The sequence below is a fragment of the Terrapene carolina genome, unplaced genomic scaffold (assembly GCF_002925995.2).
Source record: "Terrapene carolina triunguis isolate 2854851 unplaced genomic scaffold, T_m_triunguis-2.0 Scaffold97, whole genome shotgun sequence".
In the NCBI taxonomy this organism is placed as follows: domain Eukaryota; kingdom Metazoa; phylum Chordata; order Testudines; family Emydidae; genus Terrapene; species Terrapene triunguis.
Window position 1 is genome coordinate 6253529 of NW_020664448.1, and position 22660 is coordinate 6276188.

Here is a 22660-nt window from a genome sequence, read left to right on the forward strand (position 1 = left end):
CAGAAAACAGTCAGGTGTGAGGGTGCAAGTTCCTTCACCACAGACCAAAAATCACCTTACCCAGTACATTTGGGAACATTGGCAACACAAATTGTCACACACACACACACACATATCCCGGAGATGGAGAGTTCAAAAATCAAGAGACAGACCAGGAAACACAATATACTCTTTTTAAAAAAGAATCTTCTGATATTTGGGCCAACCTCATGATTTTTTGAGGTAAAACTCATGATTTTTCATCTCTTGCAGTTGGCAAAAACTGAGTACTGCCCCCAAAGACTGACCAGGGCTAGTGAAGGATAATAGAGTCCAAAGCAATTCCATCAAGACAGGTAATGAATGCCTCATCAGATCATCTGTGGGGACTGAATAAGGGACCTGTGGATCTGAAGCATGAGCCTATATATCTTGAACAAAAGGATCAGGCCCATTAGCTCAGAGACAGTTACAGACTCACGGCCTGCCATACACAGTTTAGCCATTACAGGGGGACAGAGTCACACTATGTTAGCATGCATCAAAATTAAGTACCCAGGTACATAGGGCCTGATTTTCCACTCTCTTACGCCACTTAACAGTCCCATAGGCCTCAACTGAATATAATTCCATAGATTAAAAAAAGATAAAAATGGATAAGACATTAAATAAAATAGGTTTTTAAGACCTGGCTTGACAAAGCCCTGTCTGGGATGATTTAGGTGGGGTTGGTCCTGCTTTGAGCAGGGGGTTGGACTAGATGACCTCCTGAGGTCTCTTCCAACCCTAATCTTCTATGATTCTAGATGGGATAGCTAGCTCAGCCCTGTATAATATGTTGGGTAATAAATAGCCTTTACCATTATTTTATGCATGGGAACCTTTACCTTAGGATGAGAGGCTACTGCGCCTGAGACAAGGGGAAGAGGAAAAAGACAAAGCCAATGACAAAGCTGGTTAAGAGTAGCACAGAAAACAAACAATAATTACTTCACAGTTTCATTAGGAGTCATCCGCTTTTTAAATTGCTAATGGCCCTCAGTCATTAAAACAATTGTGCATTATTAACCTCATTAGATATTTCGGGTCCCAGTTGGTAATAAAACCCCTTAGAAAAGGAAGAAAACATAGGTATTATTCTTCATTAATTAGGGGGAAAAGTTTCCTTTCAATTCCTTAAGTGTTTTGGGAGTGATCTGAGAGAGGAAGAAAAGGAAGAAGAAAAATTAACAAAAAAATTAGTTTAAAGTACATAAAGTTGGCGAATGCCAACAAAGTGGGTTAGACTGGGATATGAGAAGCTGCCCGTTTCCACCTTTTTGTGCTAGGAGTAGGGATTTTACAATGCCAATTATTGGTTCAATACTCAATTGTCAGGGGTTTGGCCTACAGTGAATACCACTACTTGCCAAACTAAACAGTTTGAGAACAAACAACAACAAAAGGCCATATAACTTTTCACTCATGAATCACCATTGCCTGTAACTATTTGAAATAATGATCTGCTAAGCCTCCCAAGGCCTGAGAGTTTTCCTGAAGAGAAATAATGGGGTTCCGTTGTTCCATAGCCCTGAATAGCCACTTCACCTCTGCCTCTCCAGTTCCAAAAGCAGCCAAGTTGTTCACATCTATCCAGGTGCCCCGCTCTTCTGTCTCTAACCCTCGGACAAGGCAAATCTTTGATAATCACTTTCCTAATTGGGAAAATTGAGCTGGACTAAGATGGGGATACAAATAAAAGCCAGGCTGAATTCTCTTCTCCTCATTCTTTATGTGTTGCAGCCTATTAAAAGCCTATCCTTCCCTGTGTTTGACCCTAAAGCATTAAAGTCAGGGGGACAAATTCAAACAAGTGCAATTCCATTGAAGTCATCCGCTTGTACCAGGGATAAATTTGGGACATACTGTTCCCTCGTTTGTCATACACTGAATAAGACCATTAAACCACATACACACAAACAGCCTGATTCTCCATTGTACAAAGGAGTGTAAAAATACTGCTACACTCTGACAGTTATACTGACCTAATTTCCTAGTGTAGATTGGGCTTTAGCCTGCACTGTAATTTATGGGTTCAAGCTAAACCAATATAAGTCAAGTTTAAACACAAGGCCACACCAATTTAACTGAACTGGTTTAAAATTACACCTATTGTTAGACCTGTGCAAATCTGGGTGTAGATTAGGCCATGGGCCCAAACAAGTGTTCAAAGAATTTACATTCACACTCATAAGTAAAGCTTCATCCATTCCTCTTTTGTCCACATTGTGTCTACTGTTGACAACACTATGACGCCCACACTTCCACTCCACCCCTGAAGAACTCCTGGGTAACACAGAAGGCTCCTTGACACTCTATTGTCATCATGCCCGGCCATTAATTCTACTATATCAACTCAATTCTATTTCACATGTTATGTAGCAGTGCATGAAATTTTGCAGACTTTATCGAATTTGAATACAGCACAATCATCCCAAATGTTTCCCTCTTTCCAAGGTTGCGCCAAAGACAGACCCACACAACTCATGGGTAATGTGAGATAAGAGTCTCTTGAGTCAGACTGATCCTTGTTTCAACTCCATTGACATTATCAAGAGTAACACGAAGGACTTGTTTACACATACAGACCATCAGAAACAACCCCAAGTGTAGAAAAGTCCTAAGAGCTACAGAGATGTTACAATTGAGTTACATGAGGCATGAAGTCTGGTACTCAGTCTTTGTTCCAACAAAATGAATTGGAAGGAAAGGAAAGAACACAGCATTTCCCCTGACTAGTCTCTCTCTTTACTTGGCAAAGAGAGAGATGAGTGTGCCAGCCCGCTCAGGTTTTGGACCCAGGCAGAACTCAGTACTAAAATAGTCAAGGTAGCATTGCACATTGGGCCAGAGGACAGCAAATTAACATGGGACCCAGGCACACATTTGAGAACAGAAACGGGCCCATAATGAGCAACCTCTGTTACTACCTTGATCTGTCTGGATTAGGGATAAGTAAACCAATTTCAGATAAAATAAAAACCACAACCCTCCCCCACCTAAAATAACCTAATAAACCCATTTTTAGACCCAAATTGACCATTTTTCAAGGTTCAGAAATAATTTCATTTTTGCATCTATTTACACATTAAAATTCTGTCTGCGGCCAGGAGTGCCAGAAGTTTCAGACCTGATTCTGTTGCCCTACTCTGTGTTGCCATCCACATCTGTGCAAAATGAAGGCTGAGTGGGTATAAGTTGTTATCAAATCACAAGAGATTTACATTCACTTTGCACAGATGTAAATGACAACACAAGAAATTTTCAGCTCCCCCCCCCCCCCCCCGGATACAGGAGATGTGGGTAATTCAGATCAACTCTTGACAAGTATGCAATCTTCTGGATGGTTTTGCAAATCAAACCCAAGCTCTGAAACATCACTCATCACTGATCCAGAATCATATTGACAGGGTGGGGGAAAACCCTAAGTGCTAACCACACAAGAGATTATAAAGGGGTAACATGCATTCTTCTGAGCATCAAAGCCCATACATTATGTAGTCATAGATTCAAAGATTATAAAGCCAGAAGGGACCATTATGACCATCATATGACCATTATGATCATCTAGTCTGATCTCCTGTATAACATAGGCCATAGGACTTTCCTGAATTAATTCCTGTTTGAACTAGAGCTTTTCTCTTAGAAAAACATCCAATCATGGTTCAAAAATCTCCAATAAAAGAGAATCCACCATAACCCTTGGTAAATTGTCCCAATGGCTAATTAGTTCCACTGTTAAAAAATTGCACCTTAGTTCTAATCGGAATTTGTCTAGTCTACACTTCCAACCATTGGATCTTGTTATACCTTTGTATGCTAGATTGAAGCGCATTCTATTATCGAGCTTATATTTCCCATGTAGGTACTTATAGACTGTGATCAAATCACCCTTAACCTTCTCTTTGTTAAGCTAAACAGACTGAGCTCCTTGAGTGTATCATTAGAAAGCATGTTTTTCAATCCTTTAATCATTCTCATGTCTCTTATCTGAACCTTTTCCAATTTATCAACATCCTTCTTGAATTGTGGACCCTAGAACTGGGCATGTGTTCCATAATTAGTGCCCTGAGAAAATCGTGGGGTTTTGTTTTTGTTTTTTTTTAAAGAAAATTCACGGTAGTGTCACAGGTAAAGTAGCAAATGTCAAAGAACATTCACAGAACACAGTCAGTGTAAGGTCCCTGCAGCCAGTGCTGCCGCCACTTGGAACATGTGCTACAAGCCACACGCTAGATAAGACCTATAAGCATGAATATCCACTTCCATCTCCCTGCTGAGGCCGCAGCTGCTCATGTTCCAAGTGGCAGTGGTGCTGGCTATTGTGCCTTGCATAAAAACACCAGCCATTGCGTCCTCCCTGAATTGCCGCTCCGACATCACACAGCCACTTGCTGTGAGCCACACCAACCACAAGGCCGGCTCGCGCAGATGCCCGCTTCTGTCTCCCCACTTGGGGGGGAAAGGGGGGGAAAAACAGGGTTGGGTTAAGTTCATAATTTCGGTGCAGTCTGTGAAATCACAGTTTTCTCAGGGCCTTATCCATAGTAGTCACACCAGTGCAAAGTACAGAGGTGATATAGCCTCTCCTTGTTCTTACTCAGTCTTCCCATGTACACATCCAAGGATTGCATTAGCCACGAGGCGCCCATGTTCAGCTTATTATCCACATCATGAATCCCCAATCTTTTTCAGAGTCACTGCTTCCCAGGACAGAGCCCCCCACCCTGTAAGTATGGCTGGCATTTGGCTGTACTGAAACACATACAGTTTGTTTGTTTGCATTCAGCTTAACAAGTGATCCAGATTGCTCTGTATCAGTGACCTGTCCTCTTCACTATTTACCACTCCCCTAATCTTTATCTCACCTGCAAACTTTATCAATAATGATTTTATGTTTCCCTGCAGGTCACTGACAAAAATGTTAAATAGCCCCAGGGCCAAGAACTGATCCCTCATAATCTTGGAAAAAGTTAGAGAAAGATATCTAAGAAGGGACAGTGCTCAGCAATAAAATAAAAAGGGGTTAGAGATTTAAAACACTGCTCTGGAAACAACCATCTAAGGCAATAACACTTTCCTTAGAAATGCCCCCCTTGTATGGGGATTAGTACATCTAACTCTGACCTACTTATGCCACTATGTCCTATATCCTTTATAAAGAAGAAAATACATTTCAAATTAATGCACTGAGTTTATTAGGATTCAACTGACATCTACAGAGGACTAAAGATATGACAAGGGAAACTGAAAATGAGAATACCCTTGCTCCTCTCACAAAGATGTCTTAAACCTCCCAATTTTCTTCTTATTTACAGTATGGTTACTAAAGCAATTATGCTGTCAGCATAAGTTGTTGCACACGTCAGATACTGCAAGAACTTCTGGAACTTACTTTCATTATCATAACAAAATTCTGTGGTGAGTTTTTTTGGGGGGGGGGGAATTAAAATTGAAATACACGAAATTGTTCTTCAAATGATTATCCAGAAGTACCTCTGTCTTTACATCCATCCTTGAGTCGCTGTTTATCGGGGGGAAATAATATGCCTTGTAGTTATTAATGATCCCATGGCACTTTTTACCAAAACTAAGTGGGGTGTGAAGAATATATGCCAAGGAAGCCCGAACTGTTCTGATATCATCCAACCCAGTTATCAGTCTTCTTATTAGTCATAAAGTTTTTTTAACTCGTGTCACCAAGGTACAAAGCCAATGTGGGAAAGTTAGAGGTAACTATCATTATTTCAATTTTGACATCATGCCTCTTTGCAATAATTTGATGTGGTGTTTGCCCACAGTCTAAGAATCCAGCTTATTCCACACATTGGAAACAACTACATCATACAGTCCCACCTGCCTGCCCTACATTGATATCAAGAACACAAACTGACCTGAATTGCTGAAGGAAACCTAACTAATATGGCTACCAGGAAGCGTGAACATTCCCTCATATGTAAATATTTATTAGCTAGAATTCCCAGGGACGCACCCAGTGCAAACACCCCTTCCAAGAAAACCCCCATGAAGAGATGAACATAACCCATAGGATTTTTAGATTGATGAATTCTGACAGGGACAATCACCCTAACAAGAAAAGGGAAGGGGAGAAGGGAGATGATGCCCTTAGGGCTGCAAAGGCTGTTTCTAGATTTCTCCTGGCGTGTCCTTGGTGAGCTCTGTGGTGTCCTTGGTGAAGAAATCCCCTCAGTCGGTACTGTAGGCTCATGAAGTCTGCTTTATCATAGAATCATAGAATATCAGGGTGGGAAGGGACCTCAAAGCAGGACCAATCCCCAGACAGATTTTTTGCCCCAGATCCCTAAATGGCCCCCTCAAGTACTGAACTCACAACACTGGGTTTAGCAGGCCAATGCTCAAACCACAGAGCTAATCCTCTCTCCCTCATCCTTTACCTGGATGAACTCTGTAAAATTTCAGAACTTGTCTGCCTAAGGACTTGGCCTATGCAGAGTTTTCCCAGTCAGTCCTTACAACATCTCTCAGTACAGCACATGTGAGGAGATGGATGCATGGGGTCTAATCTTGACCTTCACAGAAAATATTTTTAGGAGTTTCCTATTCTCCTTCTCTCCTTTTGGGGAGGTTCATTAGAAGGGAGAGCTAAGCCCACAATGACTCTCCAGAGCAAGATCTCAAAATTAGGGCTGTCAAGCGATTAAAAAAATTAATTGCGATTAATTGCACTGTTAAACAATAATAGAATACCATTTATTTAAATATTTCTGGATGTTTTCTTCATTTTCAAATATATTGATTTCAATTACAACACAGAATACAAAGTGTACAGTGCTCACTTTATATTTAGTTTTGATTACAAATATTTGCACTGTAAAAAACAAAAGAAATAGTATTTTTCAATTCACCTAATACAAGTACTGGAGTGCAATCTCTTTATCATGAAAGTTGAACTTACAAATATAGAATTATGTACAAAAAAAAACTGCATTCAAAAACAAAACAATGTAAGACTTTAACCTAAAAGTCCAATCAGTCATAGTTCTTGTTCAGCCAATCGCTCAGACAAACAATTTTGTTTACATTTGCAGAAGATAATACTGCCTGCTTCTTCTTTACAGTGTCACCTGAAAGTGAGAACAGGTGTTTGCATGGCATTGTTATAGCCGACGTCACAAGATATTTACATGCCAGATGCACTAAAGATTCATATGTCCCTTGATGCTTCAACCACCATTCCAGAGAACATGCGTCGATGCTGATGACGGGTTCTGCTCAATATCGATCCAAAGCAGTGCGGACCGATGCATGTTCATTTTTATCATCTGAGTCAGATGGCACCAGCAGAAGGTTCATTTTCTTTTTTGGTAGTTTTGGGTTCTGTAGTTTCCGCATCAGAGTGTTGCTCTTTTAAGACTTCTGAAAGCATGCACCACACCTCGCCCCTCTCAGATTTTGAAAGGCACTTCAGATTCTTAAATCTTGGGATGAGTGCTGTAGCTATCTTTAGAAATTTCACATTGGTATATTTGCATTTTGTCAAATTTGCAGTGAAAGTGTTCTTAAAATGAACAACATCTGCTGGGTCATCATCCGAGACTGTTATAACATGAAATATATGGCACATTGCGGGTAAAACAGAGCAGGAGAAATACAATTCTCTCCCAAGGAGTTCCGTTACAAATGTAATTAATGCATTATTTTTTTTAATGAGCGCCATCAGCATGGAAGCATGTCGTCTGGAACAATGGCCGAAACATGAAGAGACATATGAATCTTTAGCACATCTGGCACGTAAATATCTTGCTATGCCAGCTACAACAGTGCCACGCGAACGCCTGTTCTCACTTTCAGGTGACATTGTAATTAAGATGTGGGCAGCTTTATCTCCCATAAATGTAAACAAACTTGTTTCTCTTAGTGACTGGCTGAACAAGAAGTAGGACTGAGTGAACTTGTAGGCTCTAAAGTTTTACATTGTGTTTTTTTTTTTTCTGAGTACAGTTATGTAACAAAATAAACTACATTTGTAAGTTGCACTTTCATGATAAAGAGATTACACTACAGTACTTGTATGAGGTGAACTGAAAAATACTATTTCTTTTGTTTATCATTTTTACAGTGCAAATATTTCTAATCAAAAATAATATAAAGTGAGCGCTGTACACTTTGTATTCTGTGTTGTAATTGAAATAGATATAGTTGAAAATGTAGAAAAACATCCAAAAATATTTAATAAATTTCAAGTGGTATTCTACTGTCTAACAGTGTGATTAATCGAGATTAATGTTTTTAATCGCGATTAATTTTTTTTTAGTTAATCACATGAGTTAACTGTGATTAATCGGCAGCCCTACTCAAAATATTAAGGAATTTTATCAGCTTATTTTGAGATCCCTTTACCTTGTAACTCAGGCTCTGGAGACCTGACCTTCTTCCCATAAGGGTGAATTTGACTCCTCCTGCTTCTGCCTTACTGTGGGCCTTCCACCTCACTTTGTCCAAGGAACATAAGGTGCATGAGGACAACAAGGATGGGGCTCTTTCTTCACCCCTTTGGGTGAGGTACTGAGGCACAAGCACGTTGGACGCGTTTCTCCCAGCTCAGTCCTGGCTCAGATTCAGAAAGCAAAATACAGAAGTCTGGATGTGCGCGATATGACCTGCTCTGGAGCATAAGGACCCACCCAAGGATGTCCTGGGGGATGAATCCGTTCCCATTTTGGGCTCAGATTTCTCCACGTTGGTTTGGCTGCTTGTGCACCTCCCCCTCAACTTTAAAGTCTGTTGATTTAAGGGCCATAGCCGGGGGGGGGGGGGGGGGCCACCACAAGGGATCTGATCCATGAGCTGAGATCCTAGGGAGTCAGCCAGTCTCAGATGTTGGGTCTCTGGTGAATGAAAGGGACCCTGAGAAGGCTCCTCGGGCACCAGGCTCTAGTACAGAAGGTCCCAGGGAATTATCGTTGAAGCCGGGGACCGGTTGACTGAGTGAGGTCCGCGGAGTGTAAAGGCTGGCTGAATCCCTAGTACACAGAAAATATGGCCAGGTGGATGGTGGTGGTTAGATACCCCACACTCCTCTTCCTGATGCTGAGTGTCTCTGCTGTGTCTGAGGTATGTTCCAAACCATTACTTCTTGTCATGTGGTAGTCAGGTGGGAAGGGATGGTAGAAGCAGGAAAAGGGTCTACAGTTAGCGCCAGTAAAAGCAGCAAAGAGTCCTGTGGCACCTTACAGACTAACAGACGTATAGGATGCATCCGAAGAAGTGGGTATTCACCCACAAAAGCTCATGCTCCTATACATCTGTTAGTCTATAAGGTGCCACAGGACTCTTCGCTGCTTTTACAGATCCAGACTAACCCGGCTACCCCTTTGATAGTTAGCACCAGGGTGATTTTGTACCCATTCCTGCATTGCTCTTTCCTCCTGGGAGGAGGGATCACCTCTAGCTAAAAAATGTCCTGTCCAGAATATACCGGGCAGTGGTTCAAATGCATGCTATTAATCTCCGACAAATCCTGGTCCAAAGACAGGATACAAATGCATAAACTGTGGGAATGCCCAAGATTCAACTATTCTGGCAGATCAAAGAGAGAATTCAATTCATTTTTAAAAGTGACATCCAATGCTGCTAAAATGTTCATACTCGGAATACAGCTCTACTGAACACAGTGTATCATACGAACTAACAATCCAGGATCTTCAGAGCCACTATGACAGCTACATAGCTCATCTTTCCAAAATGGAAGTAACACTCTGCCTAATGCAGAACAATGGGTTTGTAATTTACTAAATCTAAGAACAATTTAGAAAGGACTCCTTGCAGGTGTTTAAAGGAAATTCGCATTTTACAATCAGACCTGGAACCCTTTTCTAGAATGGCATGGAAGGGTTCCATGCAATCACAGGTAGAAATATAATAAAACTAAATACCCCCAAAGGCAGATTGACTAGATTTTTATTCATCATCAGAGTTGCAAATATGACTCCTTATTTCAATAATTTCAGACAAAGAATGATGTTCTGAATTTCGATAATATATTTAATCTGAGAATGAGTGACAGTCAGATATTGCTATGGTATAAATACCTGGGGGCGAAGACAGACACACAGACGACAGGATATCAGCGAGATTTGGAAAACAGCAGTTGTGCTGGTTAAAGTAATCCTAACATTTTCTGTACCGAGGAGTAAATTGAGACACAGAAAGTGACTTGCCCCAGATCACACAGCCAGTTGAGAGCTGGAAACAGAAGTCCTGACTTCCCAGTCCTTTAGCCTAAATTAAGGTCACACTGCCTCCCTACTGACTTGTTAGTGTAATTAAAACTAGAGGTGGGCTAAGAGAGAGCAGTCAGAAGCAGGTCTGCATATGTGGTTCAAGAACCACAGTGCTAGCACATAAAGAAGTGGGGGGAAAGGGATGTAGGGAGCCCGTCCCTCACACAGAAGCAGAAGGGCAGGGATCTCTCCACGATAACACTCAAGAGAGCTAAGAAAGTAGGCCAGTTAACTTCCCCAATGGGAGATTGTGTGCTGGTTGGGGGGTTCCAGTCCCCCCCCCCCAACTGTCTAGCACAGGAAGTGCAAGCTAATGGAGCATGTACTCATATCCACATAGGGAGCACAGTGCGTTTTACTGTGTCCCTGTGGAATCCTGCCCAGACTAGTAGGATCCCTACAGTTTAGGATGTACAAAACAGGATCTATGCTCAACAGGATTTATTTTTCAGTATCAATCCATCAGTCTTCTTTGTTTAGAGGGGGTCCCTCCCAGTCAGGGTGCCCTTTTCATCATTCCAAAATGATAGCGTCTTGCTTATGATAGGAAACAGATGTACAGCCAAATACTGCTCTTACTTTCAATGGGATTATACCAATGTGAAAGCAGATTAGGGTCGGAGATGTTGCTCTATGTATTATGAATACAGCAATGAGAACTCTGTATGGCATTCATCTGCTTTATAGCAAATATTCTAAAAGTCTTCTAAGAAATTAGTCTGAACTCAATTGCAGAGGTATAGGGTTAATATTGGAGATGAACTACACTAAACTTCCCTTACTCACTGTTGCAGCTGCAGAAGCCTTCAGGTAAGTTACCTAGTGAGACAAGACTTATCTGGAGCTAGTCTAATTCCATCGTGCTCAGAATCTAACAATCAGTGCATCATTTATGGAGAATCTGCTGAAGTTCCAGAAAGACTCCGGCAAAACCTCAAAGGTGAGCAGAGCTACAAGAAATGGGGATTTGCTCTGTAAATATACCACATGCACTACTCAGTGAGTGAAGAAAAGGGAACCCAAAATACCCCTCCTGATATCTGGTGAGAAATTTATTTTTAAAAACTTAAAATTGGAGAGTTAACTGTATTTGGTAAGTGCTACTGGCAGCGATTCATGAGATGATCAACAATTATCTTATTCATCCATCAAGTGTCAGAGGATCACGCAAGGACGGAACCCTAAGAATTACATTCCAAATGGTATTCTTGAACAAAGCAAAACACAAAAAGCGTTTAGCTTCTCTTGAAGATTTCTCCAGTCCCTCCAACACCTACCACACATACTATTCAAACAAAAGGATTCCTCCATCTTAGGTACTTTTCCACTCCTTGTCTAGAAACCATCAACTTTATAAATCCATTCCAATATCACACTCGGAACAGGAATGCCTGAGTCGCCCAGGATTTAATGAAGTTTCTGATTAAATTGAGAAAAATTAATGCACTCACATTAAACTTGGACACTGTTTAACCTGAAATGGATTGAAAAAATGCTGCTCCATTGACATGAAAAACCATTGTTAGTATATTGCTACTCAAAATACATATGCAATGGCAGTTATGCCAAATCACTCAAACGACAAAAACCAAGCTAATTTTCAGAGATTTACACATGTTCCTCAAAGACAGATATTTCAAGCTCACAACATAGTCACCAACCAAACTTTAATTAGAGCTACAATTAGAACACAATACATTCCATGGAAGGAGATCTTCTATTTATAACTGCATATGTGTATTTCACTCACTGATTCCCAGGTGCTCCGTACCCTCATCACTAAAATTTTGTTTAGTTAAGAAAGCTATAGGTTAGTGTTAAATATTAGCGCTGGAGAGAGATGTAAAATGTACTGTACAAATGCAAAAGGAAAGCTCTGTAGCTTGTGATGGTGGTTTCTCAAATGAAACTTTTTCCACCTCTATCTACTTCAGATCATTTTGCTTTCAGATATACCTCAAAACGATGTAGTTAAAGTAGGTATGGAAGACAGATATGAGATAGTAAAAGGCTTAAAACTGCAGCTAGATTTCCACATGCCTATGGAGCATTCCATTAATAGGAGACGATTCCCAGACTCCAACAGGACTCCACACAGGAGTAAGGGTTCACAAATTCAGATCTGTTGGCAGGAAAAGGTAGTTAAGGTACCCATTGTTAACTAAGGTAGTGTGGTTAAGAGAGGTAACTATAGTGATGCAGTGAGGGTACTGCGATTAGCTCAAGTGTTAGCTAAATTAATCAGCTAACAGCTATATTATTAATTTCAAAGTGCAAAGGTTGAATTCAGTTGATTCCCACCCAGAACACCAATGTTCAATGCTGCATTTTGACAGTCATATCTCAAACACAACTCCCATTAACATCAATGCCCAAGAGGGGATTTTTTGAGAATGGGGCCCATATATTGTAGAACTTCCCCTAACGTTGATGTGCAGCAGTCACCCTGATAAAGTCAGCATTCGCCAACAATTTGGGAATTCGACTTAGTAAGGACTGAGCAGAAACTAAAGACAAAACTGTGGCCTCCCCTTCTATCGGTGTGCAGTTGGAGAGGGTGGAGACGTGGGCGAAGAAGGAGCTTCTCTCTCCCTTCTGCAGGCTGCATAATGGGTCCAGAATTGCAGCCCTTGGGCTCCGGCGAGCATGGCGTCAATAGCAAGTTACTGCCCCTTGGAGCAATTTGCTAGAAAGAAGGCAGCAGTAAGTACATGTGGAGACACAGTTCCACTCACCTCACACACCAGCTAGCACAGCTGGCCCGCCACGCAGCAGGGGAAAGTATCTTGCATTCCATAAAGGAGTGGCCCAAACTATTTTCCCCCCAGTGCAAATGCAGAGCTCCAGAAGACACTCTTGATCCCTAGGACCTGACTATGGGCCCTGTGCTATTAGCACAATGGAGCCTCGAGTAATGACCTCAAGACTGTGCCATTCATGTTAGTGAAATAATAATGATGGGGCGCTTTTAAAAGAAAGGTGTCCCAGCTTGTTTTAAGAGCTGTGCATAAGAGCTTTCACAGAATACTCCAACCGAGATTCTATGGGTACGTCTACACTTACCGGAGGGTCCGGCGGCAGGCAATCGATGTTCTGGGATCGATCCCGGAAGTGCCCCGGATCGATCCCGGAAGTGCCCCGGATCGATCCCGGAAGTGCTCGTCGTCGACGCCGGTACTCCAGCTCGGCGAGCGGAGTACGCGGCATCGACAGGGGAGCCTTCCTGCCGCGTCTGGACCCGCGGTAAGTTCGGACTAAGGTACTTCGAATTCAGCTACGTTATTAACGTAGCTGAATTTGCGTACCTTAGTCCGAAGTGGGGGGGTAGTGTAGACCAGGCCTATGTAATGTAAAAATTAGGAGTTCTTACCAGCTGAAAGAGCCACTTTAAATTTCACACATTGTTAAAGGGAAGCCAAAAGAATGACAAGAAGAACAATGTGAAATTTCCAATATAGCAGAAATAAAAACAAACATTGGGTTATAGACTACAGGGCACGAGGCATGATTCCGATTTACAGAAGGCTCCCTGTCGGAGCTGGATGTCTACCTCCAAATATCCATTAAAAGCCTACAACATTAATTACGAATGGGAAAAGATAAGAGTTCAATTCATTTTGTTATTTTGTTCCAGGCACTTCATGGCTGTCAGTTTAACTTTAAAAGAGGCCCACAGTGAAGATAACCCTGTAAAGAGGATAACTTGGAACTTAAAAAAAAAAAAAGTGTACTTACCCCACATATGGTTCTAACAGATGTGGTTTTAAATTACCTTTGGGACCTAATAATGTTTTTTGAATGGACTGAATGCTAAATACTTGGCTTCTCCTATGACAGACATGAACGTTCAGTGGTTTAAGCAGAAAACTCCCCATTTGTGTCTTTAACTGGCACCGCTTTTCATTTGCAGCCCACATCGGTCAGCGTGATTTAATACTTTGGGCAGTAATCCCCTCACCAGCAACAAAAAAGATGAAATAGCTTTAAAGAAATAAAACAAAACAAAACAAAAATCTTGTAAACAATACTAGTCTGACTGCATTGTTTCTTACACAACAACAACTCCTGCCGCCTGCAATGGAAACTCACCAGAGAGGACAGCTGAGGAAGAAAAATGTTAAATAATTCAAAGCCACTAACATCAAGTCTGATGTAGGTATAAAAATAGTTACAAAACACCATGCTATACATGATTTTCATTACAGGAACTTTGGTTTACTTGAAGACATAAGAACCCTCACCCTACCTAGGGTGACCAGATGTCCCGATTTTATAGGGACAGTCCTGATATTCGCGGTGTTGTCTTATATAGTCGCCTATTACACCCCACCCCCGTCACACTTGCTATCTGGTCACCCTAACCCTACCACTAGTCCATTCTAGCACCCTTCATTAATCAGACATTCACAGTCCCATCTATTTCCACACCAGCCTTCAGATTTTCATAACGATTTGATGTTGCTGTATTGTGGAAAAGAGCCCTGCTCCTTTGCACAAGATAAGGGCCTGATCCAAAGTCCATTAGAGACCACGGAAGTCTTTGAATTAAATGGGCTTTTGATCTGGCCCTGATTTAGGCAAAGTGCCTAATACCAACCCCCTGCACCTTCTGCATTGCAGAATGATAGGATTACTACAACCAACTCCCCGTGCCCTGCCCCCCCCGCCATAAATAAATAAATATCCTCAATGTCACATTGTCCACTCCCATATACAGTCTGAAAGATGGGCCTTTGTGAAATATTCCAGGGAATATGATGTAAGCGACCATGTAACCTGTACCATTTCTGCAAAGGTTACTCAACGTATTTTTGTTTGCATACAGGGGAGGGACAGAGAAACAAATCTGAGCATCAGTTAAAGGAAGAGGGTGCACATTCATTTTTATCAGCAGCATGCGTTTCTGAAGTTGGGGAGAGGACGTAAGTAATATGCAGAAAAAAATAATTAATCCAGGCCTTTTTGTTTCATGCACAGCATAGATGTTACATTATTTTATAGCTCAACGTTCTTGGGGGGAAATGGCAAACCAGGCAATCGCAACAGAACTAGCATCCCAGTACTTGAGAGAAGTTGATAAGCTCCTTTCCCCCTTTTTCCCCCTCAAAGTCAGCCTCTGATATCCCTTAATTTGTTTTTTGTTCCTTTCTTCCAGCTAGACACTTGCTGCCTGATTATCTCAGAAGAAGACATAAAAAGCAAAAATTTTTCAACAAAACATTAATTATGCAGAAGACATAAAATCATGCAAAAACAAATGATGCAGGTGCATAATAACGCAATTCCCTGGAGCCTGTGATAGGCAGCTTCTAGCGCAGACATGTGCAAACAGCTGACATTTAAAGGCTTATGTGGGGTATGCACTAGAAAAGAGAGGCAGATGGGGCCACTCCTAGATGAGCCATTTCTTCTTCTCTCCAAACCCAAATGATACTATCACCAGCACCACCAGTAAACCACTAAGTCTCCAATCCTACAATGAGCCCCATGGAGACAGACCCCTGCACCCAGATTCAGCTCCACTGAGGGCACTGCGGTTCCATGTGAGGGCAATTGTCTGCCTGATTAGAACTCACTGGGCGATAAGATCCTAAACAGAATCTCGGAGAGTATCAGTAACTTCCAAACCCCGCTGACCTTGAATCTTGTAGCCAGATTAATATGTTTAGCAGAATTAATTTTAATGGGTCGATATGTTCAAAAGGTGGGTTTTTTAAAAAATCAATCATGGTGGAATTTCCAAAACACATTGCTTATAAACTTTCAGGCCAAAATTTTCAAGGCTAGGTACCTACATAGGGTGTCTCAACTTGTAGACCCAAAAATGGAGGCACCTCAAATTTGTAGCTGCTTTTAAAAATTTGCACCACCTTTACATTAGATAATTTAGTCGAATATGCATCTACTACAGAACCTCCTGCATTCCAAGGTTTTATGTCCCAATGCTTTTCATAAGTGGCCAGTAATTTTGGGTCCTCAGCATGAGACACATTGGACCTATTGCTTTACAGGTGCCAAACCCCCACAGTAAAACACTTCAGTAAAAAACAGAGGCATCCAGAATTGGGGTCCCTTTTTGGAAACATAGGCCTAAGTGACTTGTCCAAGGTCATACAGCTAGTGTATTGCAGAGATGTGAATACAAGCCAGATCTCCCGATTCCCATTTCCAGGCCTTCATACCAAGGCTATCTCCCTTCTTCTTTGTCACCCAGAGAGGATATTTAGCTTTGTTTTTCTAAGCATATAAATAATTATGACAATATTCTTTGAATGGTGGAATCACATTAACAGCGTTTACAAAGGAACAGTGTTGTCTCAGCACAGTTCCATGCATTAGCAATTTCCTTCCTGTACCTGTTTATACATATTTTCCACATGTTTAAAACGTGACCCCTAGTTTTAGAGAAGAGATTCTCTCAGTATTTCAGTTTGTGATCGTCACACACCTGTCCTGGGACCCAGCGTGCAATACACAGATGAGGAACCATACGTCTTGGAAAAATCCCAAAACCTGAATGTATTTAAGAGGTAGTCCACAGTAGTAATGCTATAACAGCACACAGAAATCCTGGGACAAGAGGGAGTGAATCATAGCAAATGGAGATGGAAATAGTCATTGTGATGGGGTGAACTGGCTTTAGCTCAGGGATCTCAAACTCAAATGACCACGAGGGCCACATGAGGACTAGTACATTGGCCCGAGGGCCGCATCACTGACACACACCCCTTGCAGCCCCCGGCCCCGCCTCTTCCCACCCCTTCCCCGCCCCCATTCCAACCCCTTCCCCAAAGTCCCCACCCCAACTCCGCCCCCTTCCTGCCCCTATTCCAACCCCTTCCCCAAATCCCCATCCCTGCCCCACCTCTTCTCTGCCTCCTCCCCTGAGTGAGCAGCTCCCCGCTCCTCCCCCCTCCCTCTTGGAAAGCGCTAAGCGCCGCCAAACAGCTGGCAGGTGAGGGGAGTTTGGCAGCCGCAGGAAATAACTGGGGGGGGAGGAGGGGCCGCGGGGAACTTGGTGGGCTGCAGCAAATGCAGCCCGCGGGCTTGAGACCCCTGCTTTAGCTCATTACCAGTAACTATAGAAGTTCTCTCCCATTCAGGTCTCACACAGGTGTTCAGGGTCAAGTAATGAGGTAAGGCTGGAGCCACAATGCACTGCTCAGAGGGAATACCGGAAACTCTTAACAACAGCAACAAAAAGCCCAAGGAAAAACCCAGCTACTCATTAGAGGAAAGGTGAAAAAAAAAAAACTTTTGAGACGGCAGAACACTACATCCAGCGGTTACAAGCTGAGTTGTACCATGGGCTGCGGGAGAAGAGGAACACTTTCTTTTCACTTTCATCACATTTTGCTTTGTTGATAATGTTTCTGTTCAGACAGCACGCAGAAAAGCAAGAATAAAAGCCTAATTGAGTCGGCTTTTTCATTGTCCAGCCAGCTGATCCTCTCCATAAGCTTCTACTCACAAGGTTCAAGCCCTCGGTCAAGACAGTCCAGTCTCCTATTGAGTACGAGTGATCCACAGTGAGCTGACTGGCTAGTTAAGGGGAAGCAATGGATGGCCATTATGGGAGTGACAAAAAGACCTCAACCATGAATGGCATAAGACAGAAGAAAATGTAATCAAGTTTTCCTCAGTACTTTACAAGGATAACCACCTTTTTGGATCGGGTGGGAAGATACAAAGAGGACACTAAGGCCTTGCTTCTAAGCCATCCTAAGGTCCTACTACGCCACTCTGGCAGCATATAGGGGGCCTTAAAGTAAGTGTAAACATAAGTGCGGCTCATTTTAAGTCATCTTTACACTGCCAGAGCCATGCGAAGGGAACTTCCATATAAATAAGAATCAGGCTTAATCTAAATCAGGCTTGCAAAACTGCCATGAGAATTTACAAGCCCAACCACAAGATTTAGTAATCCACCCTTAACAGGAAGTTGAAGTTTAAAAGAAAAAAACTAATGATATACTTTCACACATTTTTGTCATTTGTCTGTGATTTCTAATCATCAAAGTTATTGTTAGAATAGGGCACTGTCATCTAAATGAGGATTCTTCTGACAGAAGGCGTCTGAACACAGAGGTGCGAGGCTGGGCAATTTGCGTGATTGCTCTGTCAATGCTGCTTCTCTTGGGATTTCTTTCCTTTTAATCCCATTCTACAAATCCTGCAATGCTGGATCCCTTTGATGCAGCTTTGTCTGATTCTCATTAATTGTATTCCCTTCTTCACCAGGAAGCTTGAGTTTTTGTTACCTGCTAATATATATACACGTGTGTTGATAGATAGACAAAATGTCAAATTTTATTTTATATATAATTAATAGGTATATATACATATATTAACCACCTATCTCATAGAGCTGGAAGGGACCCTGAAAGGTCATCATGTCCAGCCCCCTGCCTTCACTAGCAGGACCAAGCACTGATTTTGCCCCAGATCCCTAAGTGGCTCCCTCAAGGATTAAACTCACAGCCCTGGGTTTAGCAGGCCAGTGCTCAAACCACTGAGCTATCCCTCCCCCCAATATTGCCCGTTAAGGTTGCCCAACACTTCCCATTATAAAACCCTATTTTCAGTTGCTTATAACTTGGTCAAACTACCTGTTCAGGCTGAAACTTTCCATGCTGGGTGTCTGCTTGAGGCTGATTGGTGTTTTTTTGTTTTTTTTAAAAAACCATCCATCAGAACGGTTCAGCTGTTTCCAACAACGAGGCTAGGGGAAAAGCTATACTGTGTTGGCCACGCTAAAAAATTCTGGTGGCCTCATTGTTTGAAATGCTCTAGCACCTGATGTTTTGGAGTTGGGACTTGAAATTTGCCATAGGAGTGTCCTGTGTGTCAGGGGCATGCTTTTTGCTATACCCAAAAAAAGCCATACAAATTTGGTTACATTATAAGCCTTTGGAAAAAAAAAAATCACAGTTCACACATTGCTCACTAGAGACTTGCTAGAGCTTAACAGCTAAAATCTCCAAAGATCCCCTCCATGTTGGGTGTGCTCCAGCACAGAGCTGAGCGTGACTGTCCCTGCAGTTGTGAGGCTCATGCCACGTCCTGGAACTGGGTGCAGGGAGACCATCTTGCCTGTGTTCTTTATGCCCCCCTCTGTTAGGGGAAGCTGTCTGAGTCAAATGCAGGAACAGGGGGTTGAAGAGCCAGACCTGGAAGGGGAGTAGATTGGGACAAGGAGCGGAGGGTGGGAAGAGTTAAGAGAGAAGCTGAGACTGGGAGCCAGAGAGCAGAAACTGAGACTGGCTGAGCAAGGACGGGAAAGGAAACAGTGTGAGACTTGGATCAGATGAGGAGCTTGGTGGGGTAGGGAGACAGGGACTGGCTGAACAAGGAGACTAGGAGGCAGTGGTGGGGAATGATGGCATGGGGAGGGGAGGCAGATCAGACAAAGAGCCAGGTTACATATGTGACCATGTAATTAAAGACTATCATAATGCATATGCACAAGGGGGCCAAATTAAGGATGTAAAAGCAACCTGAATTCTGGCATTTCTCATTGTGTGAGTGCTTATCTTTGCAAGTTCAAGAATGTCCTTTTAACATAGGTTGTGCTTTTTTTGAGAGAGAGAGTTATATGCATGGTTTTGTTTAGCATTGACGCACTGAAAAAAAAGTCACCGTAGTATTCAATAATAAACCCAAACCTAACACCAATGGACAGTCAAACAGCCACCAACTTCGTGTTTTATATTGCTGTACTAGTAGTACATATGCTGCCAATACGCCAGTCTTAATTGTAGCAATGAAGCAGAATCTTGAACCATGACAGTTTTCCTATACTGTAGAAAATACCACTGTACAAAAGCTTGAGGTGATAATGAAATCTAATTGAATTCTCTCAATTTAAATAGATGGATAAATGTGAATTGGTAAGTGTGGCTCAGCAGGCCTGTCCACCTAAATAGGCCATCAGCAACTTCTCCCGCTGTTTTTTCTAATCTCGTTTAAAAGTAGGATGTGTCAAAACCTAGAAAGCAAATCTTATCTTGGAATCAGAAATCTGAACTGTCAACTTTATTCATTTTTTTTCCTTCTGCTGATTGCCAATATATTCATCCACCCTATGACTCAGCTCTGCAATCACACATCAAGAACAAACATTTCAGTAACCAGAACTCTTTTTTAGATGATCTTATCATAAAAAAATAGTTCTGCCAATGTTTTCTGTTAATGGTATGAGACGAAGCGGGAATCCACCTTCAGAACAAGCAGCTTCATTCACAGCAAGGTTATATGCTAGGCATAAAAACAACAAGGAGTCTGGTGGCACCTTAAAGACTAACAGATTTATTTGGGCATAAGCTTTCGTGAGTAAAAACCTCACTTCTTCAGATGTATAGAGTGAAAGTTACAGATGCAGGCATTATATACTGACACATGGAGAGCAGGGAGTTACTTAGCAAGTGGAGAACCAGTGTTGACAGGGCCAATTCAATCAGGGTGGATGTAGTCCACTCCCAATAATAGATGAGGAGGTGTCAATTCCAGGAGAGGAAAAGCTGCTTCTGTAATGAGCCAGCCACTCCCAGTCCCTATTCAAGCCCAGATTAATGGTGTTATGCTAGGCATAAGGTTTTATGGGCATGAGGATCAAACTTCTCAAGGAATGTAAACTTTCTGCAAGAAGTATTTGTCACTCAATATAGCCAAAGCAACTTGCCCTAATATTCATATTTCAACTATACTGCTGGCTTAAATTTTTTTATTTGAAACAATTATTCAAGAGAGCTGGCGAAGAAAAATATTTATAGGAAAATAATTTGACTATCAGCATAGTGACAGTGGAATGGCACAGAGGAATGCAGATCCAACTTTTTTTGCTTGTATAGAACTACATCGTAACAGTCTCGAATACCACCACTCCTTCTGAACTAGGGAGATTAGGTAAAGAAAAAATTTTCACTCTGATATTTTTTAATATATAGCAAAGTGGAAATATATTTTTTAAACTATTTTTTAGAAGCTTTTCCTCTGAAAACATATTGGTCAAGAAGGATCCATGAATACCCAATTCACTGGCAAGTGGCGCATGTTATTCTGTCAAAGCGCCCAGAAATGCCAATCTGTCGGTTCAAAGCAGAAACCGAATATTTTAGCTTTTAGTTATAATAAGCTAGATTTATAGAGCTTGTAACAGGGCAGGTAACTATCAGTCTTTAAATCTGAACTGACTGAATTACAGAGTTTCATCTCTTTGACTCAAACCAGGGAGAGGCAATTTCAAATTCTGTTGTTTCAGTTTTATGTATTATATATTTAAAAACACAGAGACACACACAAATAGGGGTCTGTTTGAGTGTTTAAGCATCCAGTGCCAAAAGATAAACAGACAAAGTAGTGATAATAAAGAAATAAAAGGAACAGGTTTGTTGTTGATTCAACTCTTATTTTTGCAGTAAGTGTTAAAAATGGCATTGATTTTAAATCCTAATAAGAAATCATTCATGTCACACAACATTAATCTTGCCAAATCTCTCTCATCATTCTATTACTGCAATATTTGTAACTTTTGATCTGGAAACATCAAGTTACATAAGATTGTGGTTCTGCTCCCTCGCAAGGATGTGATTCTGTCAGAAAATGAACCACTGAAGTAGAAATTCTAACAAAACTGGAAATGACTTTCCTGGGAAGGAGAAAGTACCTCAGCTATTTTTAAGTGGAACCACAGTCAGTGTTTTGTTTTCTTGGGTAGAAAAATGGTATAATGCCAGGTTGAAAAAAAATATGGGTAGACTATTTTAATTGAAGCACTGCACACACTGGAGAAGGAGAGAAATGACATTTCAGTTATAACACACCCTAGGGAGAAAAAAAGAAAAAACCTCACATTACAAGTACACCCCTTAAACAAAATGAGAATCAGTATTTCAATTATCATCATGCTACCTGCACACAAAAATAAAGTGACTGCATTTTAACTATTCGAGTTAATTACCGTAATTAAGTTAGAGGTACTGCAGAAAACAAAGAATGCAACTTAGTCTCTCCCAAGCTCCCTCCTCCTGCAACCCGCCAAGAAGAGAGATGGCAATTGCCCTCCCCCACCAGCTTAGTAAAATTGTCAGAGAAGGGCACGTCCCTTCCCACTCCCCCCCCCCCCCAAAAAAAACAGACAAGCAATTTTCCTCTCATCCACCCTTTTCTTTTCCTAGTAGCCTTCCTTTCTGCCATACCCTCTAAAATTAGTGAAAGTTAATTTCTCCTCCCCTCTCAGCTTCTCGCCCCCTTTAAATTAAAAGGAAATCCGTGAAGACAACTTCCCCCTTTTCTCCTGCCATGGATTATTAAAGATAGCTCTCCCCTCCCACCACTAGCCCTCCAAAAACCGTATCTGAGAAACACCCTCTCCCCCC